The following is a 20,501-nucleotide window of genomic DNA, read 5'->3' as shown; positions in this document are numbered from 1 at the left end:
TATGGATACTAGAATTTCTCCAGATAGTTCCCTTCTTGATTTGTTTTTCCTCTGTCTTAAAAAAGATCTAAGTATTTTATTAACAACTTGAGATTGCATAATAGATACTCTTTATTTGAAAAACTTCTTTTACAGAATGATAGTTCTAAGTAAGTTCTATACTATGAAAGAATACCCCTTAGAACTGTTGGCACAACTATTCCTTAGAGCTCTTATTCTATACTGTTATCAAACAGTTCGTGGAATAATTTCTGTTTGTTTTAAGTTTTAATGTCGCTCCTTACGTGCAGTTAAAAACATGTTTTTTACAAGTTAATACCCTATTAGATCGGACATCCTTGGAACACTTTTCAAATTGAATGACTATGCATCACAACTATTTAAAAATACCTCACCATAAGGTTTAAAAAAAACGCAAAGAAACAATTATCAGTTGGTTTTTGAGTAAACGATTAACAGCCACTTATTATGCAAATGTTAAAAATTACGATACATCGTCAAGTAGTTGCTGGCACTATCAAAAAAAAAAAAAAAAAACAGCCATTTATTATTTTAATACTGGTACTATACTGTATTTTATTATTTTTTTACTTCTGATAAAGTGATGTAAGGGTTCTATACAGCGCACAAAACTTTTTAATAAAACAGAGGGGGAGTCATTTATGATACTGTGATTAGGAACCAGCAGCTTTCTATGCGCACGACATCAGAATTGTCCCAAATTATGAGATATCGAGATTACCCCAGAGATAGGAAAAACAAAACAATCATAATAAAACAAATTTCGACATTTTGCGTAAGAATACACATCATTGAAGTGATCAGGACTATCCTAGAATATTGTTTATTTTTCCGACACAGATTTGTGTCTGCTTGACCGCAAAGATTTACCCTCTCCCCGCTATCTCGTGGACATTTTGGAGATCAGGTTCCCCCACCACAAGGAGCGCACCATTTATCACACCTCTTTCCGCATCTCCGCCACACTCGTCGTGTACCACGCTTTTTATCCATCTATAACACCTATCTGCACCACTTGCAGCACATCTCCGCCACACATGGTATACAGTGGCATACACGGCTTTTGGAAGTGGAGAGCTCTTTACTTGACTGTCAACTAAATTCTATCTACATTCTCTTCTACGATTTTTTTCCTTTGTATCTTTCAATGTTGTAATTGATTTTTATCAGAGAGCTCTCAATAAACACACAAGAGCTGTCTCATAAAACCGAGGGAAACAAAGCAATTAAAAGACCTGGATTAGAAAGCAGGGACTTTCTATGACACGATATCATCAGCCTGACTACCGCAACAAGGCTTTTTGTGGTGATCTTTTGGCCCAACATTTCCTCCGAAGGTTTTAATTAAAATACTGAAGATTGAGTTCTGCTGATATGAAATAGCTTAGGTTTTTACCGAACGAGATAATGGATGTGACTTTACACGCGCAATAAGGGATTTGATAAGAGCGATTAAAAAATCGATGAGACGGAAATTCCTGATGAAATCGTCTCGATGTCGAAATAAATAGTCAATATAGGTTTTGAAACTTGATTTACGGTTAATTTGTTCAAGATTTCGACGAAGCATTAATCTGATAAAGAATCTATTCTAGCAGGGTTCAGATATCCTATAATGTCATGAGTAAAGTTTAAGATAACTTTGATTCGACGCCTAAAGGCGAGGGGTTGCACATTCCCCGCCACCTGGTGTACATTTCAAAAAGCCAATCTTACTTCACAGTTCTGCCACACTTGCCACAGTCCCGATAACGCTTAGCACACTCCCAAAAACACTTGGCATATTCCCCAAAACGCTTGGCATAGTAACCTACGCTTAGTAGGTGCCATCTGGTGTATATCATTTTGGAGGATGGGCAACCCCTCGCCTAAGGTCGTATCTCGCATTTCAAACCACTTTTAGAACCGTTGTGATAACTGCAAAAAACCGTGTGATGAGCCGTTCTAATAGGGAGATTAAGAGAACAATGCAGTTCTGAGAAATGCTCCGCAAACGGTTTTTCCAATTATCTCAGATGCGTGAAAATTTGAGATGCGATCTTGAGCTGTACAAACGACAACAAACAGGGACGACAAACGAACCTATTGAACCATGTAGGCTAAAGTTGGTCCCAGAAGTATCTAGACTACAATCACAAGGGGAAAGTTGATTGAAGATACATGCACAAGAATTTTACTAGGATTTTAGAAGGATTAAAAATAGGACTAATCAGAATTAATTAATAGAATTAAAGGAAAATACATGCTAGGATTTTAGAAACTTCAAAGCAAGGTCCTTATGGAACTATATACAAGGATATCTGGTATGTCCTCAGCCTTTTGGCTGGAGAATCGGCCAATAGCCTGATTAAATCATAAAATATTTCCTAAAATTTTTCAAAAACAAATATTATGCATTTAAGAAATTGAAAAAAAATATTTCTATTGAGATGAGCTGAGTGCTACTTGCAGATAAGACTAGTTTTATCATTTAAATTACAAAAAAAAAAAAAACAATATGAAGAAAAAGGAGCAAAAGGAATGAGAGGTGAATAGTCGCAAAAGGATAGACCTCGTTCTTTTGCAAATTTACTTGAAGTTATTACTATTTAAACAAATATCATAGTATGTACATAATAGCTGTGGGGTTCTCATGTGTATTGAATTTCATTGCACAGTTTTAATCATGATCGTGACCCTTTTTGGGTATGTTTATCCCTTTTCTAACAATTATTTAAATTTTGTATATTAATATGAGAAACTAAAGAATCTAAAAAAAAAGTGAGAACTTGAAAAGTTTGCTAGACTACAAAAAATCTCAGCAAAAAAAAAAACACTCAGCATTTAATGGCACTTGATGACATGTTGCACGAAATTACTAGCTGGACATGTTACCGTTCTAGACTCTATATTAAATAAAAAAAAACTAATTTTTTTATCTGAAAGTAAGGAGCGACATTAAAACTTAAAACGAACAGAAATTACTCCGTATATGAAATGGGTTGTCCCCTCCGCAATCCCTCGCTCTTTACGTTAAAGTTTTTAATTGTTTTAAAAAGTAGAATTGTGGCAAAGAGTCAAACTTTAGCGTAAAGAGCGAGGGATTGCGGAGGGGACAACCCATTTCATATACGGAGTAATTTCTGTTCGTTTTAAGTTTTAATGTCGCTCCTTACTTTCAGCTAAAAATATTATTTTTTTTATTTAATTTGTGAACGTTTTTGAGTTAATGCATGTTTGGTTTTGGCTCTCCGTACATAAATTATTAAAATGAAATTTGTATATTAATTCTTTTTTTGGCTAAATGGCTTTCTCTTGGTTTTGATCAGACGATTTTGAGAAATAAGGGGTGGAGAAGGAGGCCTAGTTTCCCTCCAATTTTTCGACTACTTAAAAAGGCAACTAGAACTTTTAATTTTTAACGAACTTTTTTATTAGTAAAAAATATACGTAACTTAAGAATTAACTTACGTAACAAACTTTCATAATCTTATATTTTTATAATGTATACGAGGGGGTTGGTACCCTCGTTAATATCTCGCTTTTTACACTAAATCGTAAGTTTTGTCCCAATTTTTTAAGAATGACCCCTGAATCAGAAAGGCCGTCGAATAAATAGTTGAAATTACTAAAAATACTTTAGCATAAAGAGCGAGGTATATATCTCCTCCTAAATACCTCGCTCTTTATGCTAAAGTATTTTTAGAATCCCTCATATGCGTCTTAATCTCTGTTCGTTTTAAGTTTAAATGCTACTCCTTCCTTTCATTTGAAAAAACGTTTTCATATTTATTTTTCATTGTTTTCTTATAGTAATGCTAGAAAATCCTGCGCACTTTTCATTGAATTTTTCTTCCCCCATGACAGATTTCTCCAAGGAAAAATCCTCCAACATAGCCCCCTCCCCTCAGCCCCACCCCCAAACAAAATAAAATCCCCCTGAAAACGTCTGTACACTTCCCAATAACCATTACTATATGTAAGCACCGGTGAAAGTTTGTAACTTGCAGCCCCTCCCCCAGGGATTGTGGGGGAGTAAGTCATCCCCAAAGACATAGTTATTATGGTTTTCGACTATGTTGAACAAAATAGCTATCTCAAAATTTTGATCCGTTGACTTTGGGAAAAAAATGAGCATGGGAGGCGGCCTAGATGCCCTCCATTTTTTTTGGTCACTTAAAAAGGGCACTAGAAGTTTTCATTTCCGTTAGAATGAGCCCTCTTGCGACATTCTAGGACCACTTGGTCGATACAATGACCCCTGGGGAAAAAAAAAACAAATAAATAAACACGCACCCGTGATTTGTCTTCTGGCAAAAAATACAAAATTCCACATTTTTGTAGATAGGAGCTTGAAACTTCTACAGTAGAGTTCTCTAACACGCTGAATCTAATGGTGTCATTGGTTCGTTAAGATTCTACGAATTTTAGGGGGTGTTTCCCCCTATTTTCTTAAATAAGGCAAATTTTCTCAGGCTCGTAACTTTTGATGGGTAAGACTAAACTTGATGAAACTTATATATTTAAAATCAGCATTAAAATGCGATTCTTTTGATGTAGCTATTGATATCAAAATTTAATTTTTTTGAGTTTTGGTTACTATTGAGCCGGGTCGCTCCTTACTACAGTTCGTTACCACGAACTGTTTGATCATGACTAAATGTAATCTTCCTACAAGGTAGAGAGCCGATACCTGGCTCTCTACCCGTTGCCCGGCTATTTTTAATTCTGCAGGAAGACAAAGAACTAAATCCAGGTCATATTTGGAGAGTAGAGATTTGAGTTAGGGTAGTCAAGCATTACATATCCAGAGATTGCCTTGTGACTTGATACAATCCTTTGACAGGGATACCGGACAACGACAATGCCCATTGGCAGTATAAATCCTTAATCTTTACCGCTAATTATCACCAAAGGTTGAAGATTTAGTGTGATAGGCTATAAAAAAGCTAGAATAATTATACTAATTCTATCACTAACTAAGCCTAGAAATTCTTTCACTTCTGCAACATTTGTTTCATTTCAGCAACTGAAGGCTTCTAGCGTGTTGCCCCTCCTGTGCGTTCTTTTCTCTTTAAACGTCTTGTGTTGTCTGCAAATTTACAAGAAATTCTGAAGAGTCACCGACTTACAAAAACATGTATACCATGTGAGCGTGATAGAAGTATACCAAGCGTTGCAGGGACTGTGGCACACATAGTGGCCTGTAACACGCAGTCACAGAACTGTGCGGCACAGGTGACACTCTGTAATGTGCACCAGGCGGTAGAAAGTGGGCGACCCCAAGTGAAATCCCACCACTGATTTTCTATGGTTTTCTTTTTTAGATGCGCCTGGCTACTGACAGCATACCATCCTCCAACCTTGCGGGACATCTTAATTCCTGATGACACCAGAAAGTCACTGCAAGTTTGCGTCTTGATCCTCGCATTGCAGAGTTTCGGAGGCGAGACATTTAGGTTGCAGGTTATACCGTACACCTACCGCTATCCCTTTTCATGGAGACCCATTGCCTCGGCCAAAGAAAAATTCAGACTAGACCCTTTTTGAATTCGACTTGTAACCAATCAAAATAATGGAACTTGCAATTTATAGCCTTTTGGATTGGCATTATGCATATGCCCATTGGCGTCATGAAAGTTCACCGGGCGTGGCTACTCCCAAAAGCCTCATTTTATTTTTAGACTTACTTTCCATACCAGCCAAAAATTGTAATATAGCAACCACTTTATCTATATTGGAGCCTCCACCTCAAAGCCCCTATGTTTGTCCAAATTTCCGTACAGTTGCTAATTGAAAGACTAAGGCACCTTGAGCTACCTTAAAAATACTCTAGCCCAATACTTTTATCCCGAGCGAATGCTGGAAAACTCTTGTTTTATTTACTTAGAGGCAAGTCCTGTGTGAATTATAATTCAACTCTGATTATCATTCACAACAATTATAGATGAAGATTATAAAACTAGACAAAATTTGGGGAAGAAACATGAGATTTCATAAAGTAGGGTTTGTAGGACAAAATATATAAATCTTCATCCATGATCTCCAGAATTTTGTACGTAAAATTACGAAACCATTATCATTCTGTTTAAAAAATGACGAGAGAATTATTTGGACCTGTCTATTCTCAAAGATTTGGAAACTTTTCCGGAAAAAATTTCTTTGAGGTATCTTCATGATTTCATATCTCAATGATTTTTCCCTAGACGAATCATTAATCAAGCATACTCATTCGCATTTCTCTAGACATTTCATTTCTTGATTTTCTTTGCTCTTTAATCAAAAATAGCGAAAAGTTCCCTCGGATTATCTGATCTGCAGGCTAAAAGTTAGCTTGTGTCATTATGTGGCATATATTAGTCAAATTATCACTTGGATTAGACATACAACATAGTTATCACGGTTGTCAATCGAATATTTTCGGTACTTTTTTTACACTTTTTTCTTGGGTGACACCGGGATACTTTAGGGTCTAAAAAGGTCACTTTTGGAGAAAAAGGACATTTTGCACTTTGCCTCAAATCGAATCCGTGTTAGTTTGTATTATTGCTCTTTTCTAATGATTCATTAAAAAAAACTTTTTCCACAAAAAAGTTTTTACTCTGATCACTTTGACTCCTAAAAAGATCAATAGTACTTCTGATTACCAATCCAATGAGTCCCCTCCAAAGCATATACGACACCCCTTTCTATAAGACCTTAAATGTCCCCAGGGCATGATTTACAACCCTTTCCCTGAGAGATATAGGGGGGAGGGGTTGTCTTCATCACAAACATAATTTCCTAAACCTTCAACTACAATGAACAAAATTGTTATCTTCCAATTTTCATTGGGGATGTTAAGGGAAATGATGAGCATGGAGGGGGAAGGCTGCTCGCTGTCAAATCACTTTGACTCTTAAAAAGAGCACTATAACTTCTAGAATCAAACCAAATAAGCCCCATCTGAAGTTTATACGACCGCCCATTCCATAAAAACCTTATATGCATCATGACATAATTTACAACCCTATTTCAAGGGCGCTGGGGGGTTGTGTCACCCACAGAGACATTAAAAATGTTTTTTGGACTATTTGGACTATTTACTTTGACTCTTATAAAGGGCTCTAAAACTTTCAATTTCAAATCAAATAAGCCCCATCTGAAGTTTATGTGACCACTCATTCCATTAAAACCTTATATGACCTCGGGCTATGACTTGCGTCAACTCTAGAGGCATTGTTTTAGTTCTTTGCACTATTTTGAGCAAAATCAGTATCTCACAATTTTAATCAGATTCGTTTGTTGAAGAGGGGTAGTCAGAGGGGGGGGGGTAGCTGCCCTCAATCAATTTTGACTCTTAAAAAGGAACTAAAACTTCCAATGTTTAACCAAATGAGCCTTCTTTGAAGTTTATACAACCATCTCTTCCATAAAAACCTTAAAACCCCCCTGGACATAACTTACAATACCGATCGAATGAGCCATTTTTGAAGTTTCCATGACAATGCTTTCTATAAAGACCCTATATATCCCCAAAGCATATATTACAACTTTGCCCTAAAGGCTGTGGGGGTTTTCATCCTCAAAGAAACACTTTCCGGACCTTTCCACTACGTTCAACAGAATGGCTATCTCAAAATTTTGATCGGATGTGTTTGGGGAAATAGCGGGCGTGGGAGGGGGCTAGTTTCCCTCCAGTCACTTTCGACTATCAAAAAGGTAAAAAAGGTAAAGGATGCGGCACTAGACCCTTAGGGTCCAAATCGATGGTGCTGATCTCCGTCTCAAGGCCCTTCAGCCAGGAAGTGCAATGGGGAGGGGGAGGGAGCGAGAGCCAGCCATCCTGTGCTTTTGCACACCCTTCCTGTTTACCTTCCCCAGATTTCTTCAGATACCCATTTAGAGCTAGGTAGACTCTGGCTGAGCTTACAAAGTCACGCCACTGACCCCTGTCCCAAATCAAATAATTGGGTAGGCTACACTAGGATTCGAAACCTCGCCAATTTTTGCTCGTTTTAAGTTGACTCGGCTATTTATTGTAATTTGTGTTCGTTTCGAGTTTCATTTATTTATTGATAGTGATTTGCGGCATTTGTACGCTTGGAAGATTGTTTTACTTTATTTTTGCTCATTCTTGGCTTAATGGAGCTCTTTACTTTTCTTTGAAAAACTTGTATTGAGGAAAAAGTTATTTATTGGCAACCATTTAACACAATGCTTTTTGATTTATTTTAAAGCAGCACTTATTTTTAAAGCGTAATGGGCCAATTCTATAATTGTGGGGGATTGACATGCCTAATATTCCTAAGGATATAGTTGCTGGACCGTTCTACTATACTGAACAAAATTGCTGTCTCAAAATTTCCATGGGATGCGTTTGCAAAATGAAAGGGCTTGAGAGAAGGGCTGCTTGCCCTCCAATCTCTTGTTCAAACAGTTCGTGGTAACGAACTGTAGTAAGGAGCGACCCGGCTCAATAGTAACCAAAACTCTAAAAAAATGAATTTTGATATCAATAGCTACATCAAAAGAATCGCATTTAATGCTGATTTTAAATATATAAGTTTCATTAAGTTTAGTCTTACCAATCAAAAGTTACGAGCCTGAGAAAATTTGCATTATTTAAGAAAATAGGGGGAAACACCCCCTAAAAGTCGTAGAATTTTAACGAAAATGACACCATCAAATTTAGCGTATCAGAGAACACTACTGTAGAATTTTCAAGCTCCTATCTACAAAAATGTGGAATTTTGTATTTTTTGCCAGAAGACAAACCACGGGTGCGTATTTATTTGTTTATTTGTTTTTTTTTCAGGGGTCATCGTATCGACCCAGTGGTCCCGGAATGTCGCAAGAGGACTCATTCTTACGGAAATGAAAAGTTCTAGTGCCCTTTTTAAGTGACCAAAAATTGGAGGGCATCTAGGCCCCCTCCCAGGCTCATTTTTCCCCCAAAGACAACAGATCAAAATTTTGAGATAGCCATTTTGTTCAGCATAGTCGAAAACCATAATAACTATGTCTTTGTGGATGACTTACTCCCCCACAATCCCTGGGGGAGGGGCTGCAAGTTACAAACTTTGACCAGTGTTTACATATAGTAATGGTTATTGGGAAGTGTACATACGTTTTCAGGGGGATTTTATTTTGTTTGGGGTTGGGGCTGAGGGTAGGGGGCTATGTTGGAGGATCTTTCCTTGGAGGAATCGGTCATGGGGGAAGAAAAATTCAATGAAAAGGGCGTAGGATTTTCTAGCATTACTATACGAAAACAATGAAAAATAAACATGACAACGTTTTTTTCAAATGAAAGGAAGGAGTAGCATTGAAACTTAAAACGAACAGAGATCATTACACATATGAGGAGTTCTAAAAATACTTTAGCATAAAGAGCGAGGTATTTAGGAGGAGATAAATACCTCGCTCTTTATGCTAAAGTATTTTTAGTAATTTCAACTATTTATTCTACGGCCTTTCTGATTCAGGGGTCAGTATTAAAGAATTGGGACAAAACTTACGATTTAGTGTAAAGAGCGAGGTATTAACGAGGGTACAAACCCCCTCGTATACATAATAAAAATATAAGATTATGAAAGTTTGTTACGTAAGTGAATTCTTAAGTTACGTATATTTTTTACTAATAAAAACGTCCGTTAAAAATTAAAAGTTCTAGTTGCCTTTTTAAGTAGTCGAAAAATTGGAGGGCAACTAGGCCTCCTTCTTCACCCCTTATTTCTCAAAATCGTCTGATCAAAATTAAAAGAAAGCCATTTAGCCAAAAAAAAGAATTAATATACAAATTTCATTTTGATAATTTATGTGCGGAGAGCCAAAACCAAAAATGCATTAATTCAAAAACATTCAGAAATTAAATAAAAAAAAACTAATTTTTTTAGCTGAAAGTAAGGAGCGACATTAAAACTTAAAACGAACAGAAATTACTCCGTATATGAAATGGGTTGTCCCCTCCGCAATCCCTCGCTCTTTACGCTAAAGTTTGACTCTTTGCCACAATTCTACTTATTAAAACAATTAAAAGCTTTAGCGTAAAGAGCGAGGGATTGCGGAGGGGACAACCCATTTCATATACGGAGTATTTTCTGTTCGTTTTAAGTTTTAATGTCGCTCCTTACTTTCAGCTAAAAAATTAGTTTTTTTTTTTATTTAATACTCTTAAAAGGGGCACCAGGCACTAACGCTATAATTGGAGTTCAAGGGGGTGACTTCTCCCTTCATATGTCTAGTAAAAACACATTTTAAACAAGTAAAGACAAAGTGAAAACATTTTAAATGTATTTTGTTTTCAGTAAAGTGTAAATTATATTCTGGTCTTGAGAAGGCACGGGGGTTGTCAGCCCTACTCATGTTAAATTTGCTCGTTTTGAGTTTGACTCGGTTATTTACTGTAAATACGTTTAAAATGTTTTAACTCTTTTAACTGTAATAAACAAAAAATTAATAAAACTTTATGGAATATATTAGTTTATGTATACTAAATTGACAATCCACAGCCATTTTATTTTTCTTTTTTATTAAAATAAAAAAAAAGACATCTTCAACTTAAGAGTCGTTTTTGCATATAGTGGTGGTGCTTTTTTTTCATTTATCAGAAAAGTATCTTAACTCCAATTGAGGGAAGGGGGCTTTAGATTTAAAATAACATGATGACAAATAAAGATGGGTAAGAACGTTTCGTTTAAGCTGCCTGTTGTTTTTCTGTTTGTGCTCCGAAATAGTTTCTTTCTTCTGTTTTTCCACCCTCTCTTTTTCTACTGTCATTTTCTTTTTTTACTTTTATTTTACTCTTTTTTACTTTCTTTTCTTTTACTTGTGTCAAAAACTAACAATTAAAGATGGGTGAGAAAATTTAATTTTAGAAAATAGGGGGAACACCCCCTAAAAGTCATACGATTTTAACGAAAATCACACCATCAGATTCAGCGTGTCAGAGAACCTTTTTGTAGGTTCTTGTTATGGATCTCACATAACAAGTAGGCCTATTGGACAATATTTTTCTTTTCTTGCATTCTTATCAACGAAAAAGAAGTTTCAGAATTCTGAAGAATATTTTAGTAAATTTATCCATTAAAAATTTTTCGATAAATTTTATTTTTACATTTCTAAAAATGAATGATCATAATAAAAAATCGTATATTACTTATTTCGGGCAAAACATCAATTTTACGGGTTGATCACAGCTGCTGATGTACTATTCAGGGGCGGATGCGGAATTAATATTTGGAGGGAGCACCGATTTTAATGTGGGTTCTCATGGTAATTTTTCGCCCTTCTGACCCTGCAAGCAGTGTAGTTTTACCCGCCCTCTAAAAAAAATTTTAGAGCTTTATTTTCAATTTACTGAATTTTTCATGACAAGATTATAACATATTTACCCATACAGAGCAACCACAGAAAATGTATAGAGGTAAAAGATAGCAAACAAAGCAATCAAAGAATTTTCTTCAAAACCTCGTTTTAACTTGGTGAAGCATGCTCAGAGATCTTGACAATTTTGAAGCCATAACATCAGTGTTGTCTATGATAGATTTTCATTCATCTTAAAACCCAAGTACTTTGTTAAATTTACTCTTTTTATTTGATTTCCATTTACTATTAGCTCTGAGTTAGTTTCAATGTCCAAAAAAAACGAATGTAATTAGTTTTGATATAATTTAATGTCAAAAGTATGAAATCTGCCCACTCAATAAACTTGACCAATACCTTTCTCATTTTTCCAAAAAGTAGATTAACGATGGGGCAGCTATAAGTAAAAGAGTATCATCTTTCAAATAATGAAAGATAGCATAAATATGCCACGTGTGGGGCGAAGAGGCACTGAAATACGTGTTGAGTGTGCTGCGCGCGGAGCAAGTCGCAATTGGAGATATATTTTTCTATGAGCAGACGTACCTAATTGGGTCGAAGCTCCTCCCATAAAAACAAAGTGCCTCCGAGATTTACACCAGGTGACAGGGAGGGGTAGCCCCTTGATTGTAACACATGGCAAAAATGACCATCTTTTATACTTTAGAGTATCTATATCCAGGGCCGTATTCAGCATTTTTTTTGGGGGGGGGGCGTTACAAAAGGAGTTTTTCGGGGGAGGGGGAGGTGTTATACAAAAACTTTAAATATCACGCCAAAAAAGCCTTAATATATACAGTGGCCAATAAGCATAGCTTACAGCCAAGGAGGAGGGCCGGGCTGTTAACCCTGTAGGTATGTTTGTTTGAAATAATTTGATTTAATAAGTAGAATAAAACACCATTTTGCAAAATTTTGTAAAATTACCAATATATTAAATTTCTGACTTAATGGTTTTGCCCCGGACAAATCATTAATCAAAGATATATGCTGGCATTTCTCCTTTTTTTTGCTATCTTTCAAAAGCATATGGAACACGCTGGTAAAGATAATATCCCACTAAAAAGTTTAACCTTAATTGCTAGAGATATTATGCAACGTCTGGCTAATTTTATGACTAACCCAAAGGCCTCTGAACAAACAATGACTTATCTCTTTTCTTTTTTCTTCAACTTCAAGGCAAAGCCGGCATCTCTGTTGCACTTGGTCAAAAATATTTAAGAAAAAATACACGTGGTCTCCCAGTCTCTAAACTAGAATGCACCAGGATTCTTTTGTTTTGTCACTTTAAATATGAGCATGAAATTGAATTAAGTAGATTAATGAAATATTGCTTGTATTCTCTAATTCATTCGCAAAAGACTCCCCCCCGCTCCTCGCCCAGTAGAAAATCTATCTGGCGATTACCTCCAATGGAAATTTAGATATAACCTAAAACACATACAATTGTGTATGTGTATAACCTAAACACAAAACATAAGGGCATCAAAAATTACGTACACTAGATGGCACAGTCACATTTGGCATAAATATGCCACGTGTGGGGCGAAGAGGCACTGCGATACGTGTTGAGTGTGCTGCGCGCGGAGCAAGTCGCAATTTGAGATATATTTTTCTATGAGCAGACGTACCTAATTGGGTCGAAGCTCCTCCCATAAAAACAAAATGCCTCCGAGATTTACACCAGGTGACAGAGAGGGGGTAGCCCCTTGATTGCAACACATGGCAAAAATAACCATCTTTTATACTTTAGAGTATCTATATCCAGGGCCGTATCCAGCATTTTTTTTTGGGGGGGGGGTTACAAAAGGAGTTTTTCGGGGGAGGGGAGGTGTTACAAAAAACTTTAAACAACACGTCAAAAATTTGCTTATATACATTTTGTAACGTTTTTAAGAGTCCGACAAACATTTTCGGGGGGGGGGAGATTCAAACCCCCTATCCCCTCTCTCCTGGATATTGCCTTGTCTGTATCAGTAGAGTCACAATGCAGAATAATAGCAAGTTTGTCTCAACAACAAGCAATCAAGTTTTTCTCACGAAACTTAATTTGGAGTATAAATAAAAACAGGGGCCTATTTTTTTATATAGCTCTGTTTTTGCAATTGATATTTTACTCCGTGGAAACTTACCTGGTTCCCAACAACAAGCAATTTATGAGAAAAACGTACTCAAAAACTGTTATGCTACAATTTTTTCTGAAATTTTATTTATATTCATCCATGATTTCTAAAGTTCTAGATATCACGAAATAAGCATAAAAAAAGAAAGAAATGGGACTCGGCAAAAAGTGGCTTATTACTGCTGTGATTCCTTTTCAGTTACATCCTGTTTAACAAGGTATATAACCGTAACGAGTAATCACGAACAGGGACAAGTATTGAAAACGCCCGTTGTTGTGATTTATTTGTCATTCTTCTCAAGGTTAATATCAGCATTTAAGAGTCTGCCTTTCAATAAATCATTGGCAATTTATTATGCAGATTTTTTAAATATGCTATGATTTCTTATGAATGTGGTTCGATCCCGCTTTCTAGGGATATAATGAGAGAAAGGTTGAGATGACTAGGATACATTATGCGGATGAAGGATAACAGATCGCCACAGATAGTCCTTGTCGGCCCACCCTCTAGGGCCAAGTGAAAAGCAGATTGTCCCCGAATGGAGCGGGAACATGTCGTAAGGAACGATTTAAAGGAAATTGAAACTTCTTGGGTGGTTGTAAACAGGGATGCTTTAAATAGATTGGGATGGAGAAGGAACATACGCAGCTGTGTTGGCTTCAGACGGCTTGATACTGCAGTGAGTTGTCAGTAGTAGTAGTAGCATGCGAGACATATTAATTGCCGGTAATTCAATTACAAAACCCCTGTATCTGAACCGCCTTGCAACTGAACCACCTTACAACTGAGCTCCCGTGCAACTGAACCCCTATACAACTGAACCCCCGTGCAACTGAACCACAGTGCAACTGAACCATGGTGCAACTGAACCCCCGTGCAACTCAACCCCATTCGACTGAGCCCCGTGTAATTGAGTCCCCATTTGACTGAACCCCATGCAACTGTGCCCCCTGTGAACTGAACCCTCCGTGAAACTGAACCCCCGTGCAACTGAACCACCTTACTCAGTTTTTCAGTATTCTACAAATATGAGGCAATATTATTGAGTATAACACATGTTATAATCTTTATATTTTCAACCTTGTTGAAATGGTTGGTTTTTTAAATCATGACATAAAAGCCTGTCAAAAAGATTCATAAAAAAGCTCTGTTTTCTTGTCACAAAAAGGGAAAGACCTAAAGCCAAACTGGTCAGCCATGACAAAGAACAAAGAGAAAACCCAATGAAGAAACAAACAAAACAAGACTACGACCAGTAGAAAAAAGATGAAAATCAAAACGACGCGGGTATTTTACCCGTATAAAGCGAGGCATCTTCAGCGCAGAAGAAACAAAGATTAAAAAACTAAAAACACAAAAAAAAAACACCTCCAATACTAATAAACTAAAATTTAAGCCGCAGATTAACATAGGTCACTGTCACTAAAAGAGTTACTTCGATGAGCACACCAAAATGATAGTTTTTTTGCATTTTCCATTGAGGTATTTTTCATGAGTGGGTATTTCCAGCGGGGGAGTATTTTCCGGGAGGAGGTATTTTCCGCGAGAGGTATTTTCCGCGAGAGGTATTTTCTGGAAGGGGGAAGGTAAATACCTAGACCCATAGACAGCGATAGGATGAAGGGAACCTCATTATCGGACATAAAAAGGAGAAATAAATCTGGCTTTAATGGTTTGTGACGTCCGATTTTCTTTGTTTTTGTAACAACAAAACTGAGATTTTTTTTTTAATCATCTTGACAGACATTTATATCATGACTAAAAAAAAAAACAATTCCAACAAGGTTGGACATCTAAGGATTTAAACTTGTATTTTACCAAATGTTATTGCCTCCTACTTGTAGAATACTGGAAAACTGAGTAACGTGGTGCAGTTGCACGAGGGTTTAGTTACACGACGGTTCAGCTGCATAGTGGTTCGTTTGCAAGCGGGTTCAGTTGTACGGTGGTTCTTGCACGGGGGTTGAGTTAAACAGGGTTGAGTTGTACGGGGGTTGAGTTGTACGGGGGTTGAGTTGTACAATGATTCAGTTAAGCGAGGCTCAGTTGTACGAGGATTCAGTTACACGAGTTTTCAGATGCACGATGGTTAAGCTGCAATTTGGTTAAGTTACAAGGGGGTTTGAGTGAAAGGGGTTTAGTATCACGGTAATTCAGTTGTATGGGCATTCAGTTGCACAAGGGCTCGGTTACAGGGGTTTATTTACAAGGTGGTTCAGTTGCAATGGAACCCTACCGAGCCATATCAAGGCTTTTTTTTTCATGTTAATTCCAAAGGAATAGATATTTGGCTTTTCAATTATGCTGAACAAAATAGCCATCTCAAAATTTTCATCAGACGATTTTGAGAAAAAGGGGGTGAGGCCCTAGTTGCCTTCCAATCTTTTTGGTTACTTAAACAGGGCACTAGAACCTTTAATTTCCGTTCGAACGAGCCCTCTCCTGATGTTCTAGCACCTTAGAGTCGACACAACCATTTATAGGAAAAACAAAAACAAACAGAAAAAATAAACACACATCTGTGACCTTTCTTTTGGCAAAAAGTACAAAATTCCACGTTTTTGTCGATAGGAACTTGTAACCTATACAGCAGAGTTCACTGATATGTTTAATCTGATGGTGCGATTCTCATTGAGACTTTTTGACTTTCAGGGGGTGTTTCCCCCTTTTTCGAAAATCAGGCAAATTTTCTCAGGCTCGTGCCCTTTGATGGGCAATCTTAAACTTAATGAAGCTTATATATTGAGAATCAGCATAATAATTCGATTCTTTTGATTCGATTGTATTGATATAGAAGTTTTGCTTTTTAGATTAACGGTTACTATTGAGCCACAGCACTCCTTACTTACAGTTTATTACCATGAATGGTTTGATTAAAGTAGAAACTTACCCAACCACATATTTCTTTAAAAATTAAGAAGAATCGGGAAATTAATGTTTGATAAAGACACAAACAGGTATGCAAGTTTTGGAAGTACGGACGTCAAAAAAAATAAGCAAAAACATATGCAACTAAATAGTTTAAGAAGGCGTAGGTGTCCTAGGGAATCAACAGATAATTAATGTTTGAATTTTTACGAACGAAAAGTGTTGTCAGATCCAACTAATCAGCTTTGCTTATTTATTTACATGAAGACACTGACAACACTGAAAACAGCATGAAAACACTGACAAAACATGATACTGCCCAAAAACTTTATAATTTCGAAACAACGAAAAGAAAAAGCTTAGAAAGATCGCGGTTTCAGGTATGAATAGACCTAAATAGTTCGAATAAATAGAAAAATAGGTCGAGGGACAAAACAAGTTTTTACTTTTCATTTTCTTGGCACATAAATAACCATAGGCACACAGCTGACATGAAAGAAGTTGTGTTTGAGCTTCATCTAGAAATTTTAAGATTATGTCTTTTTTGTAAAAATCCCCCCCTCTTAAGGTGTTTGATGCATTCTATATAATGTGCAAAATAAAAAAATAAGTAAATGAAAAAGCAAAGTAAATGTTTTAAGATGGCTAAGGAGTAAGAGACTAGATACTGTGTATTTTTTCCCTTTGTGCTATTTAGTAGATTGTATTTTGTAGCTGTGTTTGTGATATAATCCATGTGTTGTATTTTGTAGATTAGATAGTGAAATGCTATGTATGGGTTAAGTCACTAAATAAAATCATTCATTCATGGCTAAGAAGTTCTAGTGCCGGAATCAAACCAAATTGAGAGTATCAAACTTTAAAAGCCATAAGTTTAAAACTTGGAATTGAGAGTAACTCATTTTAATGCTTAAAAAATTATCTGTATTTAATATATATATTAAATATGCTTTACACTCTAAAATGTCTTATTTCAACTTCTCTGGCAAAAATTTATTGTATTTCTCCTATGACTTACAAAATCTTCATAGAAAAAGCTGACCGCGGATCAACGGACAAGGAAAATTGAAGGAACAATTTCTTTTGAGAACTTACTGCACGTGTATTAAAGAAAGACAGTTGTTAAAGAAACATGACTTCCGCATTCTAAATACTCAGGTCATATACTTTTAAGTGAAAGCCCGGCTTCCTTTTGATATTTTATAATTATATCCAATTATAAATAATATTATAAATAATATATTCCAATTATAAATAATATATTAAAATAAATTATAAATGATAACGTTTAATAATAAACGTTGATATTGGATTCAATGTCCAAATTTTGGAGTTTCTGGTAGTAGCATATTGCAAATTAAAGAAAAAAATATGTTTGAAAAAACCGCAAGACACAAGGTACCAAGCAACTTAAGAAGTGTAGGCCCATAGCTTTCTTTTAAAGGTGTTGTTGTCTTCGGGAACCACTAGTCTGTTAGTGATTAGTGAACATTATGGTATTTGAAATTTATGATCAAAAAGCGTTGTCAAATTTACCTAATTACTTCAGGTTTGTTTTTTTCACAGTCCAACCTGGCAACACTGACGAAAACATGGTGCTAGCCTAAAAACTTCATATTTTTCAAAAAATCAAAAGAAAAGTCTTAGAAAATCACAGTTTTTATATATGAATAAATCTAAGGTTGATCCAGTGGATAAAAATATTTTTATTTCGATACCCTTTGGTCAAACCCGCACCCAGGGAGGGACAGGGTTTGATCCCACTACCACCAAACAAGTACGTTCTTGGTCACAGGCTATGCACTAGACTATATGCAAAATTTTGTCAATTTCTTCCCCGAATTGGCGTTATAAAGCTATTCTTGATAATAAACATGTATAAAAAGAAGGACATTAACAAAGTCAGTCAGCTTTTGCATACAGGCTAAGAAGACTTCCAGGCATTTTAGAGGGAGGGGGAGGTCTAGGACGCATTTGCCACGGTAGCAAATATTATATTTGCCAAAAGTGCTGAATGAGAAATCAAATCTTATTACTCCTTCCTTGTCATTTTCGTTAGTTAAGAAAAGGGATATTGCACAAAAATTACCAAAATTGGTTCTCATCAAGTGTGGCATTTCCAACTGGATGGTAAAGTGCACTTCTATTGCGCAAAATTTAAAATTATAATTTATGGCATAATATAAAATTACATTATAATTTATATTCATGGCATTAATGCCATTTAGACAGACTTGACGGAAAACACATTTTTTGACAGTTCAAAGGAGAAAGCCATTTAGCCGAACGGGAAATTTCAGTTGAGCGAGGGAGTTGAATGGAATCCTTTGGCAAATGCGGCATTAATTCACCAATGAAAATAAACCATGTACATGGTTGTCATATCAGCCAAAGTGCAAAGTTAGACTTCAATGTCGGACTTCAGCTATCTTAATTATCCACGTGGCAGCCATCAGATGACTATGTATCTCACAGAAAAAAAAATTCTAAAAATAGTGTGAATATATAGTTTTGCTACAGAATTTATCAAAAAAAATGTTGGCCCTAATCTTATCCCTTGCTATGATTCCAAGAAATGCAGGGTCCATCAGCTATGTCGCAATAACCTGGCTAATACAGATAAGTTTACGTGATCTAATAATTACCAAATATGTCAAGTAAGCCTAAGAAAAGAAGATATTGTGCACACCGGAGACATTACTTTTATTATTATTATTTATTAAAAATCGACACAACCTTAATTAGAAAATCGAGGATCCCGCCATCCGAGATATTACTGGATTCTGAAACAAGGAAGGAAGAATAAAAAAAAGTATATTTTCTGTAGCCCAGACCTTAACTTTTACTCTTTTTTAGGCTCTTATCAGCAATTATTATAGAATGGTTTATCCCCATACCTAATAAAGACAATAACAACAAAAACTTACCGAAGCAACAAAAACTTTTGTGTAAAGTATAGGGTTATATCTGGCCCAGCTAATACCCACACTCTCCAGAGAGAAACAGTAAAAAATTCTAGAAATTATTTTAGAACATTCTAAAATACTTACTTGTATCATTCCGAGATGAGGACATCTTCATTTTAGTCCCCCCTCCGCCTCCCACTCCCTAATGGACAAAAATATAGCCCTAATTAAATATAGCCTAGCCTACTCATTGTAATTTTGATACCGCAACTCTTCTCACCGCTTATTTACCGTAAGTTAGTGAGAAGAGTTGTGCCATTGAAAATAAAATTATTATATTTAACTCAGGCTATATATTTGTCTACCAGAAGGGGGGGTTAAATGAAGTAGTCCACATATAGCAATGACATAAGTAATTATGTTCAAAGACAGTGATTTGAAAATAGCGTTTAAAACTGAATTTACCCTGGGCCACATTTTTTTCCTAACTGATATTAGCCCTATAACAAACTTTTATTTTCTAGATTACTTTTGATCACACTAAATTATTACCACCAAATAAAAATTGCATACCTAACTGAGTGGTTTAGATATAAATAATAGGATGTATCCAAAATTATCGTTAGTTCTTGTTTTAATCCGACCAGCTTGGTTTTCAATATTGGACTGAAACATTTGCCAAAAACTCAGGAGAACTCCCGGATGACTACGCTGTTGAACATGCGCAAGAGATTCGGAAACGCTCGCCCACTTCCCTTGCGTCATCAAAATTAGTATATTTTGTCTCTTTTTTTTTTTCTTTTTTTTACGGCATTTTAAATGTGGAAGTTCACGCTATCTTTTGTGCTTTATAATTGTGGTATTATCAGTCTATTGCGAAAAGTCAAAACCAGTAAAATCCAAATTTGCCAGTTACATTAGCCTGCTGTGTTCTACATATTTTTGATTCTGCACATAGTTTCGAGTTTTGTTGAATAAAAACGACTAGTTCTGACTTCAGTCAAAATCATTTAAATCTCCCCAATAGGGCCACAAAGGTCTTTGATAGTATTCTTATTAAAATTTTTAAACCAGGGCCATATCCAAGATTTTTGTTCAGGGGAAGGTGTACTAAGAGAATTTTTCAGGTGATATACTAAAAGAGTGAAGAAGAAGGAGTTTACCTCCCATGGAATTTATCTAACAGTCTTAAATATATTTTTAGAAACATAAATTTAAGAGTCGGAGAAATATTTTTGTTTTTACAAGATTTTTTATA

General features: G+C 35.9%; 1 long non-coding RNA gene across 6 annotated transcripts in view; it reads right to left on the bottom strand.

Moving 5' to 3' along the window:
* The window catches only part of LOC136029892 (uncharacterized), a 268,714-nt gene that overhangs the window by 83,487 nt on the left and 164,726 nt on the right, over nt 1-20,501 (bottom strand). The gene's annotated exons all lie outside the window — the stretch shown is intronic.

The sequence above is a fragment of the Artemia franciscana genome, chromosome 8, assembly GCF_032884065.1.
Source record: "Artemia franciscana chromosome 8, ASM3288406v1, whole genome shotgun sequence".
Lineage (NCBI taxonomy): Eukaryota > Metazoa > Arthropoda > Branchiopoda > Anostraca > Artemiidae > Artemia > Artemia franciscana.
This window is presented reverse-complemented; position numbering and strand designations above follow the sequence as displayed.